Below are 22,823 nucleotides of genomic sequence, written 5' to 3' on the forward strand. Positions count from 1 at the left end.
CACAGTCTTTGGTTTCGTCTACCCACAACATTATCTATGTGATCGTTCCAATTTAGCTTATTCGTAATTGTAATCCCTAAGTTTCTAGTTGAATTTACAACCTTCAGATTTGTGTGACTTATAGCGTAATCGAAATTTAGCGGATTTCTTTTAGTGCTCACGTAAATAACTTCACACTTTTCTTTATTCAGGGTCAACTGCCACTTTTCTCGCCATACAAATAACTCATCTAAATCATTTTGCAATTCGTTTTGGTCATCTGATGACTTAACAAGACGGTAAATGACAGCATCATCTGCAAAGAATCTAAGAGGGCTACTCAGATTGTCTCCTGTTTCGTTAATATAGATCAGGAACAATAGAGGGCCTGTAACACTTCCTTAGGGAACGTCGGATATTACTTCTGTTGTACTCGATGACTTTCCTGTTATTACTACGAACTGCGACCTTTCTGACAGGAAATCACGAATCCAGTGCCTCAACTGAGGTGATATTCCATAGGCACGCAGCTAAGTCAGAAAACGCATGTGCGGAACGGTGTCGAAAGTCTTCTGAAAATTTAAAAAATATGGAATCAATTTGACATCCTCTGTCGACAGAACTCATTGCTTCATGAGTATAAAGAACAAGTTGTGTTTCACAAGAACGATATTTTCTGAATCCGTGCTGACTATGTGTCAATAAATCGTTTTCTTCTAGGTACATAATAATGTTCGAACACGGTAATGTTCCAAAATCCTACTGCAAATCGACGTTAGTGATATGGGGCTGTAATTCAGCGGATTACTCCTATTTCCCTTTTTGGATATTGGTGTGACTTGAGCAATTTTCCAGTCTTTTGGTAGGGATCTTTCTATGAGATAGCGGTTGTACATAACTGCTAAATATGGAGCTATTGTATCAACATAATCTGAAAAGAACCTGACCGGTATACAATCTCGACCGGAGGCCTCTCCTTTAAGCTGCTTTGCTACACCGAGGATATCTGCTTCTGTGTTTCTCGTCTTGGCAGTTGTTCTTGGTTGGAATTCAGGATATTTACTTCGTCTTCTTTGGTGAAGGAGTTTCGGAAAATCTTGTTTAATAACTCTGCTTTAGTGGCACTGTCATCAGCGACTTCACCATTGTTATCGCACAGTGAAGGTATTGATTGCGTCTTGCCGCTGGTGTGCTTTATGTATGACCAGAATCTCTTTGGATTTTCTGCCAGATTCCGAGACAGAGTTTCGTTGTGGAAATTATTACAAGCATCTCGCATTGAAGCACGCAGTGTATTTCGAACTTCTGCAAAACGTTGCTGTCTTGGTAGAGGAAGATATGGACAGAGAAACGTTAGAGGAGGGGATGGACAGAGAAAGGGAGGAGGACGAGATGGACAGACAGATGAGGGAGGAGGAGATGAACTGCAAGAGGGGGAGGCGGTGATAGATGGGCAGAGGAAGAGCTACAAAATGGTTCAAATGGCTCTAAGCACTGTGGGACTTAACATCTGAGGTCATCAGTCCCCTAGACTTACAACTACTTAAACTTAACTAACCTAAGGACATCACACACATCCATGCCAGAGGAAGGATTCTAGCCTGCGACCGTAGCAGCAGCGCGGTTCTAGACTGAAGCGCCTAGAACCGCTCGGCCACAGCGACCGGCAGGAAGAGGAGCAGATGGACAGAAGGAGGAGTGGGAGGAGATGGACAGAGAGAGAGGCATGAAGAGAAGGTGAGCAGGTGGAGGAAGTGGACAGAGCAGATGGGCAGACAGAGGGGGAAAACGTACGTAGTCTGGCAACACCGGGTACTCTGCTTATCTCTGATAAAAGAAACACATATCACAGGCGTCTGCGGAATTATCGTTTATGGTGCGTCTGGTTGCGCCACACCAAGTCGATGTTCCACCTCTGCAGCTGCCCTCGGCTGCAGCACTCCCACGTTGTTCTCACCATCGTCTCCAATACTTCCTCTTCTTTCCTCAGGTCCCTCGAGAAACCACATTCCGTTCGTCTTCCTTCCATATCATCCGGAATGAAGGTTGTGTAATTCGTGTACCACTTTCACCACTCGCAAGTAACCTATACTATCTTTTAACTTCCTCCATTGGTTTTAATCCATCACAGTAATCTCAAAGAAACACTCGCCTTTTATCGTTTTTACTGAAATAAGATTCTAATGTCTGATCCAAAACTCGTGGTATGCTGCAAAGCAGGGATGTTACTTGCTAGCTACCTCCTTGTACGCTCAAGAATATGTCCCATCGCTTTACCCGTAGGTAGTACTGATGCTAACTTAGAATTACTCTGGAGAACACGTTGCGCAGGGAGCTTATTTTTGTTGTCCTGATCTCCTGTAGTAGACACTTTCATTGGCTGTAGTAAAATTTTCTGGGTAGGCCGCTACTACTCGCAGCGTGGCCACTGGTACAGTCGTTATAATATATCGGGAGGAGCTATCAACTATACTGTGTCCTTAAAATTCAAAACTGTATAAATACCTCATCGTTGGAAATAGGATGCTCGTTATACAACTTTTAAGTTGTCAGTATCATATTAAACCACATATCATGCGACAAAAGTTAGATGAAATCGCACGCCGCACTCCAAATTCTTGTATCTGGAACATAAGTGATACAGAGTGTTGCTTGGCGCCGATTGACATTCCAGTGCAGTATAATATTTTCGTAGGTCCTTGTGGTACCACTTGCTCTTTTCCGATTGGCGTGACACCGACAAATTGTTTCATGTAATATCAGTTTCGATGTAATGAAAGATAGTAGTAATACAGTAAATACATAAAGAGATTTGTTTTTCGGCCCTCGTCAGTGGTCACTGCCTAACGTAGTAACTATATGTGCATGCATATTCAAATCAAACTTTACTTGAAACCAAACTGCAAAAAATTCGTAAAATTTCCTACAGGTAGTGATGGGCACCGTCAGAAGCTGCCCTATGAATATCGGCAAAATTTACGTATAGAGTGTGGTATCATGCTGTATTAATTAAATAAGGGAAGAGTGAGATTGAAACGTGTGCACGCTCATAGCCTACTCCTCTCTACTGGCACCAAGAGGCAGGCAGAGCTTAACATCTCCATCAAACGGTCTCATCATCATTAACAGTCACTTGTCCTCATTCCACATTAAACTGCGGAAAGATTTGGAATTGGACTCGCAACATCTACACAATGTTTGATGCTCAGAAACATTATGCCGTCACTTCTCATTCCCTTATCAGACAAATGCCGGGCATTAAAATTTTCTCTACCATCAAGAGCCGAACTGGTCCGAGTCGACTGTCATCGCAAAAATGAACGTGAACGGCCACGGAAGTGGGGTGTATTATAGTGTTAAAACCGCTCAAAATACACGGTTTCTGAAATAACCGATTTCAGTTTTTTTGTTCATATTGTTTCCTGTAATAAACGTAGAAACTGAAAGATTGAAAAATTTAGACTCTCTTAGTTTCAAGACACAAAAAATCAAAACATTAAACTAAATAAGCAAGTAAAAGAAAACTTAGTTCGTCCCAGATTCGCTGCTGTTCTCGAAAAGTGATAAGTGGTTGAACAGTACAAAAGTTACCAATATTTTCCAATTGATTCTAATTTTTCGAAACTCTGCTCAAAAATTACGTTGAATCGGAGATCAGACCTCCATTTAAGCATTACGAATATTCAGTGAAAACTGAGGTTGAAGACTCTGTTTTCCGTGTTAATTTGTCCATTTTGAAAGGTTTCAAGCAGGTGAAGGTATATTATCTAGACACAGGCAGCAGATCAGCTACTTTCTACTTTTACATCTACATCTACGTAGATACTTCGCAAGCCACCATACGGTGTGTGGCCGAGGGTGGCGTGTGCCACTACTAGTCAATTCCTTTCCTGTTCCACTTGCAAATAAAGCGTGGGAAAAAGGACTATATATATGCCTCTGTATGAGCCCTAATTTCTCGTATCTTATCTTTGTGGTCCTTAAACGACAGAAGAATCATTCGCTAGTCAGCTTCAAATGTCGGTTCTCTCTCAGTACTGTTCTTCGAAAAGAACGTCGACTTCCCTCGAGGGATTCCCACTTGAGTTCCCGAAGCATCTGTGTAACAGTTACTTGTTACTGGAACGTACCTGTAACAAGTCTTGCAGCCAGCCTCTGGACTGCTTCGATGTCCTCCTTCAATACGACATCGTACGGATCCCAAACACTCGAGCAGTATTCAAGAATAGGTCGCACCAAAGCCTTATATGCTGTCTCCTTTACAGATGAACCACACTTCCCTAAACTTCTCAGAATTTACCGAAGTCGACCATTCGGCTTCCCTACCACAGTCCTCATGTGCTCGTTCCATGTCATATCCCTTTGCAACGTCAAGCTCAGATATTTCATCGACGTAACTGTATCAAGCAGTACACTACTGATGCTGTATCCGAACATTACAGGTTTGTTTTTCCTACTCATCCACATTAAATATCATTTTCCCACATTTAGAGCTAACTGCCATTCATCACAACAACTAGAAATTTTGTCTAAGTCATCTTGTACCATCCTAGAGTCACTCAACTTCGACACCTTACCGTGTACCACAGCACCGTCGTCAAAGAACCGCAGATTGTTGCCCACCCCGTCCGCCAAACCATTTATGTATATACAGAATAGCAGCAGTTCTATCACACTTCCCTGGGGCACACCTGACGATACCCTTGTCTCTGATGGACACTCGCCGTCGAGCTCAACATACTGGGTTCTATTATTTAAGAAGTCTTCGAGCGACTCACGTCTGTGAATTTATACCATATGCTCGTACCTTCTAAAACAGCCTGCAGTGGGGCACAGTATCAAACGCTTTCCGGAAATCTAGAAATATGGAGTCTACGTGCCTCTCTACATTCATGGCTCGTAGAGTGTATCGTGTGAGATAAAACCATGCAGATTCGTGCACATAAACTTCTCAGTCTCAAGAGAATATATTATACTCTAACTGAGAATATGTTCAAGGATTCTGCAGTGAACCGACGTTAGGGATATTGGTCTGTAATTTTCCGGGTCTGGATTTTTACCCTTCTTATATACAGGAGTGCCTAAGCTTTTTCCCAGTAGCTTGGGACTTTGTGCTGCGCGAGAGACCAGTGATAAATGCAAGCTAGGTAAGGGTCCAGTGCCGTAGAGTACTATTTGTAAAACTGAACTGAGATTCCATCCGGACCTTGCGACTTATTTTCTTTGAAATCTTTCAGTTGTTTCTGTACGTCGAGCATGCTTATTACTATGTCGTCCATACGTAACTATACTAAGAAGAAATTGTTAAGTTTTTTATGTATTACCACTGCTACAAATTCGTTCCTTATTTCTTATTTCATAGAAGTGGCAGACAAATCTTTAAACTTTTAAGCGAATGAAGTATTGTGCTTCATTGCTACGCCACTTCGTAAAAACATTTCCATATTTGGGTTGTTGGCATTCTGCAACACAACGGATGTCCGGCGACGACCGCGAGAAACTACCGTACAGACCAGGTGGGGCGAGTCTTGCACACTGCACGTACACGCTTACCTTAAGCCATGATACACGACAAACAATGACATTATTGTCTCAGCAGTGCTGTACAAATTCTCATGCCATGTGTTTCTGTCGGCATTATTATTAAAGTAGCAATTATCGCTTTTCTCGTTTTCTTTAATAACGCAATATTTCAAGCCAATGGAAATTTTACGAATAAAAATTACTGCTTGGAAAAAAGGTTTCTTTAAAAACGAAAAATTTTAGCATTACTGCTATGCCTAATTGATATTTCAGTTTTTTTACTAAGTTATTAGCAAAAAATAAAACGTACCTGTTACAACGGGGCCTGAGCAAATACCAAAAAATACTATGTATTCACAACAAAAATATCGGGATCGGTTTTAACCGGTCGATTTTTCCCACCCCTAGTGTGTTACAGGTATCACGTACTTAAACTTCCAGCAAAAAAGCTACTATTAAAGATTTGTAACACTTGGTTGCGAATTTATGTATATTACTGCAGAATCTCACAATTTCTGTATTTTCGTGTTGCAAGGTGGCGTGTCAATTAGAAGTGAAAAATGGAATGGCCGAAGGAAACAGTTAGTGAGGACCAAGGACCCGGGAATTTTCGTGGTGGTGGATGATAAACGATCTCAAAAGAGGAGTAGTATGAAGATTCGTGTGAAAAGGTTTCCAACATGATTATGGTCGTACGATGTGAGTAGTATGAAGATTCGTGTGAAAAGGTTTCCAACGTGATTTTGGTCGTACGACGTGAATTATCAGGCTTTTAACACGGAAAGGTAGTTGGAGCTAGACATGTGCGAAATTCCATTTTGGAAATAATTAGGAAATTCAATATTCCAAGATCCACAGTGTCAAGAGTGTGCCGAGAATACCAAATTTCAGGTATTACCTCTCACCACGGACAACGTAGTGGCCGTCGCCTTCACTTAACGACCGAGAGCAGCAGCGTTTGCGTAACGTTGATAGTGCTAACAGACAAGCAACACTGCGTGAAATAACCGCAGAAACGTATGTGAGACGCACGACGAACTTATCCGCTATGGCAGTGCGGCGAAGTTTGGCGTTAATGGGCTACGACAGTAGACCACCGACGTTAATGCCTTCGCTAACAACACGACATCGTCTGCAGCGCCTCTCCTGGGCTTGTTACCATATCGGTTTGACCCCAGACGATTGTAAACCGTGGCCTGGTGAGATAAGTCACGATTTCAATCGGTAAGAGCTGATGGTAGGATTCGAGTGTGGTGCAACCCCACGAAGCCATGGCCCCAATTTGTCAACAAGGCACTGCGGAAGCTGGTGGTGGCTCCATAATGCTGTGGGCTGTGTTTATATGGAATGCACTGGATCCTCTGGTCCAACTGAACCGATAATTGACTAGAAATCGATATGTTCGGCTACTTGCAGACCATCTGCAGCCATTCATGGACTTAATGTTCCTAAACGACGATGCGCTATGTCTGTGGGCAACAGCTGTTCGTGATTGGTTTGAAGGACATTTTGGGACATTCGAGTGCATGATCTGGCCACCCAGATCACCCGGCACGAATCCCATCGAACATTTATGAGACGTAATCAAAAGGAAAGTTTGCGCACAACGTTCTGCACCGGCAAAACCTTCACATTTATGGAGGACTATAGAGGCAGCGTGGCCCATTACTTTTGCAGGGGACTTCCAGCGACTTTTTAAGTACATGCTACGTCGAGTTGCTGCACTACGCCGGAAAAAGCAGGTCCGACGTGATATTAGGAGATATCCCAAGACTTTTGTCACCTCAGTGTATTCATCTTAACTTTTTTCCTCTGTACGAGCGAAAATACGTTTTTACATTTCCTCGAGATCTGTCCTGCTGGGAACTATGAGCTACTGCATACCATTTTGCTTTCTCCGATAGGAAGTCAAGCAACCGCACTCTCTCGGAAATATGGTTCAAACACTTCATGTTGCTCTTGAGAAGTTTCTAACAAACTTCTACAGAAATACAGCTGCTCTCGGTCTGCCTTGTAATAAGCACCGCCGCTTGTGGTTATGGAAGGCTTTGTTTCGCAGTTTGTGCAGAGAAGTTGACTTCTGCGTAATTTTCATTCACGCCAGAGACAGAACATCAGGAGTGCAGTAGTGTTCCATGGATCTCTCACATGATTTCTTCACCTTCAGCCACCTTCGAAATTGTAATGATCTTTTATTACAGATTTCGTTTGTTTGTGGAGTATTTCGTATTTCGCAAATTCATTACTCTAAAAGTCAGCCTTTCAATCTAGTGAATATTTTCTTTAACAATACATCATTTTCACACTATACTGCTCGTAAAGACCGATATTATTTATAACTTTTCACAGAAAACGAAAAAGTACAACCAGTGAGCATACGTAATAACCGATGTTGAACTCTTGGCAATTTGTTAGAAATTTACTTGTTTATGTTTAGTTTTGTGCAACCGGATATTACAGAATAATATGTGAAAAAGTATTTCTTGCAACCAACAATAGACTGAAGATATTATAATCAATAGGTAGGAGATGGTTGGAGAAAATTTACCCAGGTCCCTGGGTCAAAAGAGACGTAAAAGTGGGAGTTAAAACCTGAGAAAATCAGGAGCAACAGATAACGCAGTTTAGAAGGCAAGGCTAAGGGAATGAGAGAGTAGAATGAAGAAATGTGGAAGAGATAAAAATACTGGGGTTTAACGGCCTGACAACTTCGGATTGGGGATATCGGCCGTGATATGTTCAATGGAACAATCCCAGCACAGGCCTTTACCTATTTAGGTGACCAAAGGGAAACCTAAATCCAGACGATCCGAGAAGGATTTGAATCGCTTGGTCACGGGACTGGGATGTCGTCAGACTTCATTCTGGCGGTCGAGTACAGAACTTGCAAGAGGCATCATATCAGCGCATGAGATCCAGTGACCCACGTGTGTGACACTCTATTTGTAAAGACGCTTTCACAAGCCGAAGTGTGTAGATGTAGAGTGAAACATATGTCGGCGTCCAGTAGCCTCAATAAGCAAGATTAATGTATCTGTCAGATGATTTATTACAGATATGCATATCCTGCGGCACCCTTCAATTCCCAAAAGTATAAGGTCTGTGATGTATGTGTGCAGAGTAAAGCGACGAATGAAAATTTGTGCCAAGGTCGGGTTTCGAATCTGGGTCTCCTGCTCACTAGGCAGACGTGAAACTAGTGCGCCGCCCTGACGCAGCAGCTTTGCACAACTCCACGGACTACCGTAGCACGCCTCCCTCGTCCATCAAAATTCACATCAACACCTCAGCCCACTTGGTATACCCATAAAATCGGAAAGCATTGCAGAGGCTCCCCAACTGTCTTGGAATAGCACCTCATCATCGAACAAAACGGAGAATCCTGCCTGAAAGCCAACCATAGGTGCTTTTCATTCGTCGCTTCAGTTTGCATATATACATCGTAGCATCATAGATATCTGAGACATTAATAAGTCTCTTGAATCTTATAGTTTCATTTTATTAAAGCACCTACTCCTAGGTTTCAGGTGGCATCCCCAGTTTCGTTCGAGGCTGAGGTACTATTCCAGTACAGCCGAAGAGACTCTGCAACGCTGTTAGAATTAATGGAGAATACCAAGTGGGCTGAGGCGTGGATGGGAATTTGGACTGAGGAGGGAGGCGTGCTGGTGTAGTCCCCGAAATTGTGCAAAGCCACTTTGCCAGTGTGGTGTAGTGATTAGTGCATCTGCCTAACGAACTGGAGACCCGGTTTCCATCCCGGTCTTGTAACGTATTTTCAGTGGTCGTTTCAGACTGCAGATGTACATAATACATATTATAATTACTTGCCCTCGGCGGCCGAACTTCCCCGATAGGGGGACTCTCGGCCCACAATGCCGTACGCTCATTTCATTTAGACTTGAAAACATCTCTGGAACCTTTGCGTATCAGATCTATCTTGTTTGCAGATTGATCTCTCGTGTCACCACACTGTATCTAAAACTGATGTATACTTTAAAAAGCTAAAAATAAGTGGAGTTGCCTCTGCGTCATACTGCCACTTAGTAGAATACATGAACCAATTTGCCCATCAAGGCTGTTGGTTTGTTAAGTCATACATAAGAATTTGGGGTCACTTTACTGCCAATTCCCTCCACAATTCACTGGGTACTTTTGGTCACTCTCTGAAACATGCTAAATAGATCCTATTCTCTAAGAACAAAGTATGTATTTTGCCAAAGTAACATATATTTTGGAGGATAATTATAGATGAATATGTAGAACGGATACTGTCGGCTAGGCAGAGCTGCAACAGTGCATATAGAGATTCTCTTTAATTCATCTCATTCCGTGCTGGAAGATGATAACATGTATGCAGCCTTCTCACTGAATCCCATCTTTTCTCTGTAGGGTACGTGCGTCACCTTACCTCTGCCAGGAGCGTGACACCATCTACAGAGCAGAGGACGAATACTACTATTAGACGTCCGAACCACAGTAAAACACCATACATTTCAGTACAGGCGATGAGAGAGCGTGGGTTAGTCCAAGTCAATGGTCAGATCAAGCCTCTAGTACAAATTTCTCTACATTAGTCGCTGTCCCTTAGAAGGAAACGAAACGATACCTGCAAGAGAACATGTACATGCATTTTCTCACCTACAGAAGTCAATTGGTGACTTGCACGTTCAGCAATACAATATATCACGCTAGTGTTCGAATAGTGTCATTGTAATGTGGTAAACAATTCACAGCAAATGCGGTAGTTTTCTGGCTTCGGAGATTATCTTCCCTCAGTACTGTCGAGCATGCTTGTAATGCTATCAACAGGGGTGTGTGCGCCCTGGCGCCCTGCATGAGCTGTGCTGAAAGGTCAAAATTCTTTAATACGTCCACTGTCTTACGGTCACGCGAAATGGAACGTTGCACGCTGTGAGTTAACCAGCATTGCGCTCTCATTTAAATATATGGCCGAAAGAGTCAGCCTGCAGGAATTGTGAAACGAACCCTGTCGTCCAGGACCGCGTGCCACAAAGGGCGCAAATTCACCACGAGATGGGGAAATTCACAGGCGTCTATTGTCTATTAAGGCCTAGGCGTTGTAGTGTGCGAGTGAGACAAACGGGAAACCTACGTTATAGGGAAACCTAATAGAAGGCATTTGTGGCGAAGGAGACAAAGCAGTGTTAAATATGGTGGACCTGAGATCGGCCATAAAGGGAAACATTTTTGAAAATTATTCAATTCTGTAGTAGTGCAGGGAATGAAGCCACAGTAATCTTAATCTGCTATCCTCCACAAATTTTCATGGTGATCCAAATAAAATCTAAATACTGATCATATCTATATTAGTTTAGGATTTACTGTTAAAGTGAAATTACCAAGTTTTGTAACGAAGACTTGAATGCTAAAATCTGAACGCTTTGGTCGATCTTAACGATCGTCATTTCATATAAAAGGGCATCATTAGAGTGACAAACGGTGTAAATATCAACTCTGTAACTTTATTTGTTAAAAAGATATAGTAACTTTAAATTATCAGTATTTTCGGTTAACCATCAGATCATCATTTCCTCCACACAAAACTCACTGAACGATGACAGCATGGCCGGCCGGAGTGGCCGAGCGGTTCTAGGCACTACAGTCTGGAACCGCGTGACCGCTGCGGTCATAGGTTCGAATCCTCTCTCGGGCATGGATGTGTGTGATGTCCTTAGGTTAGTTAGGTTTACGTAGTTCTAAGTTCTAGGGGACTGATGACCTCAGCAGTTAAGTGCCATAGTGCTCAGAGCCATTTGAACCATTTGATGACAGCATGACACCTTATTGAATCATTAGGTAACAGAATATTTGTTGTAAAATTTAGTGCATAATAGTTACTCTCGTTCTTTATTTATTCATCAGAAAGCACATTGGTGCAAGGCTACTAGTCGTGTCATTCAAAGCTAAGAACGAAATTGTATTGGTTTTATGTACAAGAATTTAAAGTTTATTATGTAATGGATGTTATTGTTACTTTATTTAGAAAGTAAAAGTGGTCAAGATTTGATTATTTAAATATTTTAAAATGTAAAATAATGTAGAGTAAGCTGTAGACAATTAGATGGACGGCTTCAGGAAAGGGAACTGCCCTAGACAGTTGAGCGACGATGTTCGGCGCTCGGGAAAAGCGGCCGGAGACGGACAGAGGGACAGTTCTGGTCTAGACACCAAAGGGTACCGTCGGTCTTAGGCAGCTAGGAATGGAAACAACTTAGAAAATTTCGCGTTGTGTGGTATCGCGGGACTTAGTCTCTGAGCGGTGAGCAGCCGCGCGCCTGGTGTGAACACTTACGTTTCGCGTAGATGACTTGTATTTCGCGATGAGATTGTGAATGACCGAACTGTGTCAAATGGATATGCGCCCAAGTGTAACAGTAACTCTAAATGCGGCTACTTTCACACTTAGTTTGTTTTCTGAATAAACATTATTCTAACCTATCGCAACTGTGTGGCCTACATCATTTATGGGTCGTTAATTTAGTTCCCTATATTATCATTACTGTTATTATATGTTATATTAACTTTCTGTTTCGCAAACTTGCCATCAGCCAGACAATTTAACCAAAGGGTCACAAGTGTCTAATTTAGGGCGTAGAATGCGACACGTGCGGTTCAACCCCTAGACGAGTTTGAACATTTTGTGAGTTTGACATTTCGATGAAGGGGAATCGCGTGTGAGCCCGAAAATTTTTGGGATGTTAGCTCGCAAAGCAAGTAGGTAGATTGTTGATCAGTGTGTACCATACTTTCGCATAATGCATGAAACGCTGACACTGGACGTTGGTGTCGTTCACTAATACTACTAGGGCTTTGATTACCATATCCCAAACGACGAGATTCAATCGGGAACCCCAGTTAAATCCCAGTTATCCAACAGAGTCGTTACTCATAAGTGGAGATGAAAACAGGTGTGTATCAGTTCTGTACCCATAAGATGCATCTGTGAACTAGAGGGAAAAATGTTGGAGAATCAATGACCAACCAGATGCGTTATTAAATATTCAAGTCAGCTGCATTTTTTATAAATATCACCACAATAGCTTTTTCAAATACTTCATACCACCTTCAGTAACAGTCCTCGGCACAAGAGATGATATACGATGGCGTATTCGTTTACTTAAACCAGTTTTTGCCACTTTGATAGTTCAGACATAAAACTGAAGTAACTCCATTCTTAATCTGTTAGGATACCGTAAACTCATAGCTACTGTAAATTACTTTCTGTTCTCCGTGGAAGTGCTTCGATGTGGAGTCTCATTTTGGCACGATCTGTCATGGAGTTGAAATTACTACAGCCTCAAATGACTCCGTCAAATATGGGACAGTAAACCTTAATTTTTCTTTCCCTTTGCTTTCGTAATGATGATTTTCACTGTTCCAATGAAGATTTGACGAACTTACGTTTCATTTATTTATTAATGCGATAGCTTTGTGGTCTATTGCCTAAATGCTTACCGTCAGCTGTCCTGCCCTCAGACAGACCAATAGGGACCGACCGACCGTAGTATCATCCACAGCCAGTGGCGTCATTAGGGTGCGGACTGGAGGGGCGTGGCGTCCGCACAGCGCTCTCCCAGCCGTTGTTGGCTTTGAAGACCTTGTAACAGGTGCTTCTCGTTCTCAAAGCTCCTCCGTTGGCATCATAAGACTGAGAAACCCCACTCTATTTCTCACTCCAAAAAGTATATCACTCTCAGTATTTGTACTTGAACCTGGCTACTCGGCAGGGTAGTCAGCCAAGCCGATTACGCAGCTACGGAGGTGTGTGTCTAAAATACCATGGCTGGCTGTATATACCCTGGGTAGTAAATTTAGAATCCTTATCGGAGCAGTGACATCAGATAAAATCATAACATACAATTATATTTTCCAAAATAACTGCTATGTTTATATTTTATGCAATCTGTGGAGGAAGAGAAGGGTATAATACTTATAAATTTTGTATGTGTTTTTCTGTTTAAGAGGTTTGATCTGACATTTTTGTAAGTATAAATTCATTCAGTCTATAGCACAGTAGCTGCTCATTTGTTTTGTTTCGAAGACAAGCGAAGGCAAGCTCAATAAGCCCACGATGTCGACTAACACACATCTACAGAGCGACAAGTTACATGTTTATCTTTGCCGGTGTTTTCCTCGTAGTATATTTCCCAAATTTCGTGCATGGTTTTTTTATTTAACAGGTTTGATATCGAGTTTATAATAGTAAGCGTAAATTCGGGCAGTCTGTAGCGCAGTTGTCATTTCTTCTTAAAAGCCAACTACACAACTTATTAATGCATCAGCGTCCATTGGTGACCCATCAGGAGGGTAGCAAGTTGCGTATGTAGGTTTCTGTCTGCTTTTATAGTTCACTTCTTCAATTAGTCTCTCTAGGAGGGTAGGATGTGTATGTACAACCTCCATCATCAGCTGAATTTACATTTGTTACTGTGGCATGCGTGCGTGTGTGTGTGTGTGTGTGTGTGTGTGTGTGTGTGTGTGTGTCTGTGTTGTGTTACGATTTTTGGTGGAACTTATGGCACTGTCTAGTGGAGAAATAAAACACTATTTCAGACCATGATTTCGGATTCCTTTTGATAAAAAACTAAACATATATCAAACGGTAAAAATAAAATAAGTAAATTAGAGTACATCCGGTGGTCACAGGTTCCATTCACTATTGTACCACATCACATGTATACTGTCATGTTTTGTACACAAATATGGCGTCTGGAAACTACTAGGTGCAAGGATCATATAGCAGAAAAGAAATATTATCACAAAATGCAAAGAATGTACGTCGTAACAAAATTAGTTTTAAAGGATTTTGGGGAGCTTTGCTTTGAGGTGTGTTGAAACTGTAACTATTTCAGATGGTATATAAACCCGATTTTGTCAAGTTAATATAACCTACACTTCACATTCGTTTATATAATCGGATGACATGTTGTAAACTTTAATTACATAATTATGTTGGCTACAGTGGTACAATTATACACAAATAACAATTTTGGTTGTGGTTCACAGACAGAAATGAAAAGCTGGAGGCAGAGGGAGAAGAAGAGAAAGAGAAAGTGAGTGTGAGAGAGAGGGTGGAAGGAGAGATTGGATGAGAGCAAACTTTCCAAAGCAGGTGGTTCTTAAGATTATATCTGTTACGTGTGATAACTGCCTAAAGATTGGCGTAATGCATTGGTTAATTCTGTAAACTATGCAGGCAGATGTACAGTTTGTGCTATTAGTTAATGTATATATAGCTTCAAGCTGATAGGGCTTACAAGCTGTTTACGACAGTGAAAGAAAGCAGTGACCACTGGAGGTACTTTATTTTACTTTTTTTTACCGTAAGATATACGTTTAGTTTTTTGTAAAAAAAAGTCCGAAACCATGTTCTGAAACAGTGTTTTGTTTCTTCACTAGACAGTGCCATAAGTTCCTCCAAAGATCGTAACACAACACACATACACATACACACACACACACACACACACACACACACACACACACACACACACATACATGTCACAGAAACAATCCACCCAATGATGGAGGTTTAAGCCTTTGAAACGCGTGGTGGGGATAATTAAACAGTGACTGGTAACAGTGAGCTTGGTGTTGCATTTAACGACAATAACAGCAACGGCAAAGCCTAACCTAAAATGTTCCCATTTAAAGTTAATTTGCCAAGTCAGGCAATCAAGGCTACTTTCGAGTACAAAAACACCTCAGAAAAGCTCGCAGTGACGTCACAGCATATTCACTTCAATACAAATTGTCTCAAAAATAACGTTATTCGAAATTATGTCAAGATTGACTTTAAAACAAACACAAGAACTGCAAAGAAAACATCGGAAAAAGCGCGAGAACCCTGAGTGAAAAACGAACTGAAAGAACTTTATATTAAAAAAAAAAAGTTCAATACACAGCATTATAATGCAGAATTACAGTTGGGAAAGTTGCTTCATAGACAAGAATATGATTCCATAACCGAGTTGCAGCTATAGCGGCGCATCGAAAGCTAAGTACTAATTAATTGTTTGTGTATAGTAGTTTATTTAGGAACTTTAGTAGTCTTCAACCGGTGTTCTTGGTGTTTTCCGGTGAAATAACTTCAGAAGAAATTTTTGCGAACTGCTTTCAGTTTCGTTACTGTCATTAGACGTTTGATTTTCTTTCTGTGTTAGTATTTTGTTATATTCTCATTTGTTGTTTATTAATACTGTCAATAATAGTATTTACTTCCCTTGTAGAGCAAGTTTGTGATAATTGTAGTCAGTTTTTAACATCTTCTTATTGTAGTAGCGGAACTTAAATAAAGTTGTTTTCTTGTTTCAATAATTGTAAAATTTTACCATGAGTGAGAAGTGTGGGCTTTGCCGTAGGTTCGTGAGTAGTGGATTGCGGTGTGAGACTTGTTCGAAGTATTTTCACTGGGGGGAATGCAGTGGGGAAGCCAGTGGGCATTTTGGTGAGATCCTCTCCTGGAACTGCAGGTTATGTAGCAAGAGTAAGTTGATAGAGGAACAGGAGTGTAAGATCTGTGCCCTTCAGGTGCAGTTGAAAAACGCACAGGAGGAGCTAGATAGGATGAGGAGGGAGAAGGGGGTTGGGGAATGGGAGCTGGCTGTTGGCAAGAGATCTGCTAGGAGAAGGAGATTTTCAGATAGTTTTACTATTGGTGTTTGTAATAGATATGACCAACTGTCAGAGTCTAGTGGAGAGGAATCTCTAGTAGCTGTAGATGTAGGAAGTATGCAGCAGACCTCAGCAGTTACGGTGGCTAGGACAGTTGCAAAGTCTAAGAGAAAGAAGAAGGTTCTGCTGTTAGGTAGTTCTCATGGTAGAGGTGTAGGCCAGCAGTTGCAGGAAGTTTTGGGGAGTGAGTACCAGGTCACCAGCATTGTGAAGCCTAATGCAGGATTGGCTCAGGTGACTTTTAACATAGGGGGGTTATGTAGGGATTTTACTAAAGAGGATCAGGTAGTGATTGTGGGTGGGGCTGGTAATAGTATTGATAGGGATGGGGAGTATGACATAGATGGTGACCTGGAAAAGATAGCCACTCAGACTAGCAACACGAATGTGCATTTCGTGGAACTGTTTCAGCGTCACGATCGGCCTCATCTTAATACAGCCGTCCGGCGTAATAACATGAGACTTGGGGGTGCGCTGATGACAGAAGGCATGAGTCACATTTCAGTGGTGTCGGTGGAGTCTATCAGTAGGACGGGTTTCACTAGACATGGCCTCCACCTCAACAGGTATGGGAAGGGGAGGTTGGCAAAACTTATAGGTGACAGCATAGGTGGGGGTGGTGGGATCACTCATGGGAAAATTCCGGTAGTTGTGGGTGTTAGAGCTGTACCTTTTTTAGATTGAAGTCAGCTGATAGGTATTCCTGCTTAAGGGAAGTCTCTCTAACAAAGAAACCACTTTCTACAAAGCTTGGGTATCCGATTAATGAGGGAATTAGTATATTTCATCAAAATATACAAGGTATTAGAGATAAAGTTAGTGAACTGCTTATAGATGTTGACTCTGAAATTATTGGTATATCTGAACACTTCTTAAATAAGGAGATAATTCAGAGGCTTCCTTTACCAGGATACAGGTTGGCGGGCAGCTTTTCTAGGAGCTCTTTGCGGTGTGGGGGAGTAGCCATGTATGTGAAAAACGGTATCCCATTTGAGTCAATTGATGTTTCAAAGTACTGCACTGAAAAGGTGTTTGAATGTTGTGCAGGTGTGGTTAAATTTAGTGGAGCTAAACTTCTTACTGTTGTTATTTATAGATCCCCAGACTCCGATTTCACAACATTTTTGCTAAAGCTAGAGGAGGTTCTTGGTTCACTTTATAGGAAATACAAAAAGTTAGTTATATGTGGTGACTTCAATATTAATTGTATAAGTGATTGTGCAAGGAAAAGGATGCTGGTAGACCTCCTTAATTCATATAGTCTTATGCAAACCGTATTCTTTCCAACGAGAGTGCAAGGGAACAGTAGAACAACCATAGACAATATTTTTGTTCATTCGTCACTATTAGAAGGGCATTCTGTTAGCAAAAAGGTGAATGGCCTTTCAGATCATGATGCACAAATTTTAAGTCTAAAAGATTTTTGTGCTGCAACACATGTTAAATATAGTTACCAACTTTTTAGGAAAGCTGATCCAGTTGCTATACAGACTTTTGTAAACCTTATCAAGGAACAAGAGTGGCAAGATGTTTATAGTGCTGATACAGTAGACGATAAATATAATGCTTTCCTCAAGACTTTTCTCGTGCTCTTTGAAAGTTGCTTTCCGTTAGAACGTTCAAAACAGGGTACTAGCACAAACAGGCAGCCTGGGTGGCTGACTAAAGGGATAAGAATATCTTGTAGAACAAAGTGGCAATTATATCAAAACGTTAGAAACAGTCAAAATCTAAATGCAGCAGCCCATTACAAACAGTATTGTAAGGTGCTTAAAAAAGTTATTAGGAAGGCAAAAAGTATGTGGTACGTAGATAGAATAGCTAAGTCTCAGGATAAAATTAAAACCATATGGTCAGTCGTAAAGGAAGTGGCTGGTCTGCAGAGACAGGTCGAGAATATAGAATCAGTGCATAGTGGGGATGTCCGTGTTACTGATAAGTCGCATATATGTACAGTACTTAATAATCACTTTCTGAATATAGCAGGTGAACTAAATAGAAACCTAGTCCCAACAGGGAATCATATAGTGCTCTTAGAAAAAAGTGTTCCGAGACTGTTACCTGAAATGCTCCTCCATGATACTGACAAGAGGGAGATTGAGTTAATAATTAAATCACTAAAGACCAAGAACTCTCATGGATATGACGGGGTATCTAGCAGAATACTGAAGTATTGTTCCACGTATGTTAGCTCAGTACTTAGCCATATCTGTAACTTTTCCTTTAGGAGTGGTCGGTTTCCTGACCGATTAAAGTACTCGGTAGTGAAGCCACTTTATAAAAAGGGAGACAGGTATAATGTTGACAATTATAGACCTATTTCTATGCCATCGGTGTTTGCTAAAGTTATCGAGAGGGTTGTATATACAAGGTTACTGCAGCATTTAAATTCACATAATTTGCTGTCAAATGTACAGTTTGGTTTTAGAAATGGCTTAACAACTGAAAATGCTATAGTCTCTTTTCTCTGTGAGGTTTTGGACGGGTTAAATAAAAGGTTGCGAACGTTAGGTGTTTTCTTTGATTTAACGAAGGCTTTTGACTGTGTTGACCACAAAATATTACTGCAGAAGTTGGAACATTATGGAGTAAGGGGAGTAGCTTACAATTGGTTCGCCTCCTACTTTAAGAACAGAAAGCAGAAGGTAATCCTCCGCAATATTGAGAGTGGTAATGATGTTCAGTCCCAATGGGGTACTGTTAAATGGGGCGTTCCCCAAGGGTCGGTGCTGGAGCCACTGCTGTTTCTTATTTATGTAAATGATATGCCTTCTAGTATTACAGGTGATTCAAAAATATTTCTGTTTGCTGATGACACCACCTTGGTAGTGAAGGATATTGTGTGTAATATTGAAACATTATCAAATAATGTAGTTCATGATATAAGTTCGTGGCTTGTGGAAAATAATTTGATGCTAAATCACAGTAAGACTCAGTTTTTACAGTTTCTAACCCATAATTCAACAAGAACTGACATTTTAATCAGACAGAATGGGCATGTTATAAGCGAGACGGAACAGTTCAAGTTCCTAGGCGTACAGATAGATAGTAAGCTGTTGTGGAAAGCCCATGTTCAGGATCTTGTTCAGAAACTAAATGCCGCTTTATTTACCATTAGAACAGTATCTGAAATAAGTTGGGATGTTTAAGGGGGACTAAACAGCTAAGGTCATCAGTCTCTGAAATAAGTGACATTTCAACACGAAAAGTAGTATACTTCGCATATTTTCATACGCTTATGTCATATGGTATTATTTTTTGGGGTAATTCTTCTGATTCAAAAAGGGTATTTTTGGCTCAAAAACGGGCTGTTCGAGCTATGTATGGTGTAAGTTCGAAAACCTCTTGTCGACCCCTATTCAATAGTCTGGGAATTTTGACATTGCCCTCACAGTATGTATTTTCTTTAATGTCGTTTGTTGTTAGCAATATTAGCTTATTCCCAAGAGTTAGCAGCTTTCACTCAGTTAATACTAGGCAGAAATCAAATCTGCATGTGGAATGCAGTTCCTTGACTCTTGTGCAGAAAGGAGTGCAGTATTCTGCTGCATCCATTTTCAATAAGCTACCACAAGAACTCAAAAATCTTAGCAGTAGCCCAAACACTTTTAAGTCTAAACTGAAGAGTTTCCTCATGGCTCACTCCTTCTATTCTGTCGAGGAGCTCCTGGAAGAGCTAAAAAATTAAGCAAATTCCAGTGTTACATTCTTGATTTTCTTTATTTAAACTAACGACTTGTCGCCTGAATATGTTTCTTACATTTCATTTTATCTGTTTCTACAATCGTGTTATAATTTCATGTATTGACTCGTTCCATGACCATGGAGACTTCTCCTAAATGTGGTCCCACGGAACAATAAATAAATAAATAAAATAAAATAAATAAAAAGTCAGAAATTACACCGATTTCATCATACAGAACACAAAAGCCACACAGATGAAAAAACTAGTCGATGTCATAAAACATCAGTTACCTCCCAAACTGAACCAAAACAGCAGAAGGAAACACACATTCAACACACTTTTCCTCAACAACTCCAACATAATATTCACCGCAGAGGAAGAGGCAATACTCTGCAAAGATTTAAAACACAACTTTCATGTTACACTACACCAAAAGAACCAAGAAAAGCTCATCACTAGCGTCACACAGATTTCAACCATCGCTTGTAAGAAGCAAAATGACAGAGTAGCAGCCTGCCACAAAATCAACGAAATCATTGAGAAGGAAACTGCAAAACCATTCCCAGCATAAGAGAAAAGAGAATAAGCCCTTACACGCACTATTAAGACTATATTAAACACGAGTAATGCAATATTGTAATAGCTGGCAAGGTTGTAATGAACAGAGCTATAGACACAGAAAAAAACTTTAGACGTCTTCCAAACCAACAAGAAATAGAAATACATAAGGACTCAACAGCCAGAATACCAAAAGAGATTAAACACACTTCAAATTACATTAACTTCCTCCTCATTATCCAAGAAGCAAGAAACATTATAATTATGATACCACAAGCACTTTGCCTTAGATCACAACCAAAGATACACAAAAAAGGGCCTCCTATAGGCCTACAGTGAACTGAAGGAACAGCCCAAATTTCAAACTCAATAAAATGCTCTTCAAAATTCTCAAAGAAGCATACACATTCAATAATGAGAGACCACTTAAAATCATAGCACAATTTACACAATATGTCAAAAACATAGAAGTTTCTGATGGAGCCACACTTGCCTCATTTGACATACAAAACCTTTATACGTCTGTGCCAATAGATCCCACACTACAGATAATTAATGCCAACCTACGAAAGCATAAAAAATGCCTTCGACTCACATTACTGAACGTATCTTACACAGTATTTTTTTTACAGTGACTGTAATGGAGTAAACCACGTCCTCTCCTAAGCAGTGACATAAAGAATGGAGCAAACAATACGTCCTCATGTTGGGAGGCTATTAAATTACCTTCGCCGTTTACAAGAGCCTGAAAAATATTTTTACAGTCAGCCAGAAAACGATGAAGTTCATACTGACCATAATTTCCAGTCTGCAAGTCCACAATACTCTTCGTACCCATTGAAAGATATGTTCCTACTTGCTATTACCTCAGTGGAATCAGATACTATGACCATAAATAAAAGTATTGACTTATTCAGTAAATACGTTCAGTAAAAGTTCACATGCACAAAATGCAATAACATTCGTACTAATAATAATAATGTTCCTATTGGAAATAGGACTATTAACAGTTCAGAGGTAACCCCTACGGAGTTCCAAGTAAAATGGTTTTTCACCCATACCCGTGGTCTAGGGGTAACGTCTTTGATACATAATTAGAGCGTCTTTGGTCCCAGGTTCGATCCCCGCCACTGCCTAAATTTTGATAAATAATCTACATTGGCGGCCGAAGACTTCCGGCATAAGAAGTCAGCCTCATTCTGCCAACGGCCTTGTCAAAGAGGGCGGAGGAGCGGACAGAGGTTAAGGGCACTGTCTTGCCCCTGAAGACGGAAGAATTAACAAAGATCAATGGCATGAGGATGCAGAAGGCAATGGAAACCACTGCATTAAAGACACGTAATGTGTATCCAAGGACATGTGGCCTGTAATTGAAGAAGTGTCGTGATGATCTCTCCTTTAGCATAAGATTCCGGAATAGTCTCCCATTCGGATCTCCGGGAGGGGACTGCCAAGGGGGAGGTTACCATGAGAAAAAGATTGAATAATCAACGAAAGGATAACGTTCTACGAGTCTGGGCGTGGAATGTCAGAAGCTTGAACGTGGTAGGGAAACTATAAAATCTGAAAAGGGAAATGCAAAGGCTCAATCTAGATATAGTAGGGGTCAGTGGAGTGAAGTGGAAGGAAGACAAGGATTTCTGGTCAGATGAGTATCGGGTAATATCAACAGCAGCAGAAAATGGTATAACAGGTGTAGGATTCGTTATGAATAGGAAGGTAGGGCAGAGGGTATGTTACTGTGAACAGTTCAGTGACCAGGTTGTTCTAATCAGAATCGACAGCAGACCAACACCGACAACGATAGTTCAGGTATACATGCCGACGTCGCAACCTGAAGATGAACAGATAGAGAAAGTGTATGCGGATATTGAAAGGGTAATGCAGTATGTAAAGGGGGACGAAAATCTAATAGTCATGGGCGACTGGAATGCAGTTGTAGGGGAAGGAGTAGAAGAAAATGTTACAGGAGAATATGGGCTTGGGACAAGGAATGAAAGAGGAGAAAGACTAATTGAGTTCTGTAACAAGTTTCAGCTAGTAATAGCGAATACCCTGTTCAAGAATCACAAGAGGAGGAGGTACACTTGGAAAAGGCCGGGAGATACGAGAAGATTTCAATTAGATTACATCATGGTCAGACAGAGATTCCGAAATCAGATACTGGATTGTAAGGCGTACCCAGGAGCAGATATAGACTCAGATCACAATATAGTAGTGATGAAGAGTAGGCTGAAGTTCAAGACATTAGTCAGGAAGAATCAATACGCAAAGAAGTGGGATACGGAAGTACTAAGGAATGACGAGATACATTTGAAGTTCTCTAACGCTATAGATACAGCAATAAGGAATAGCGCAGTAGGCAGTACAGTTGAAGAGG

This window comes from Schistocerca americana, chromosome X, assembly GCF_021461395.2.
Source record: "Schistocerca americana isolate TAMUIC-IGC-003095 chromosome X, iqSchAmer2.1, whole genome shotgun sequence".
NCBI classification, from domain to species: Eukaryota; Metazoa; Arthropoda; class Insecta; order Orthoptera; family Acrididae; genus Schistocerca; species Schistocerca americana.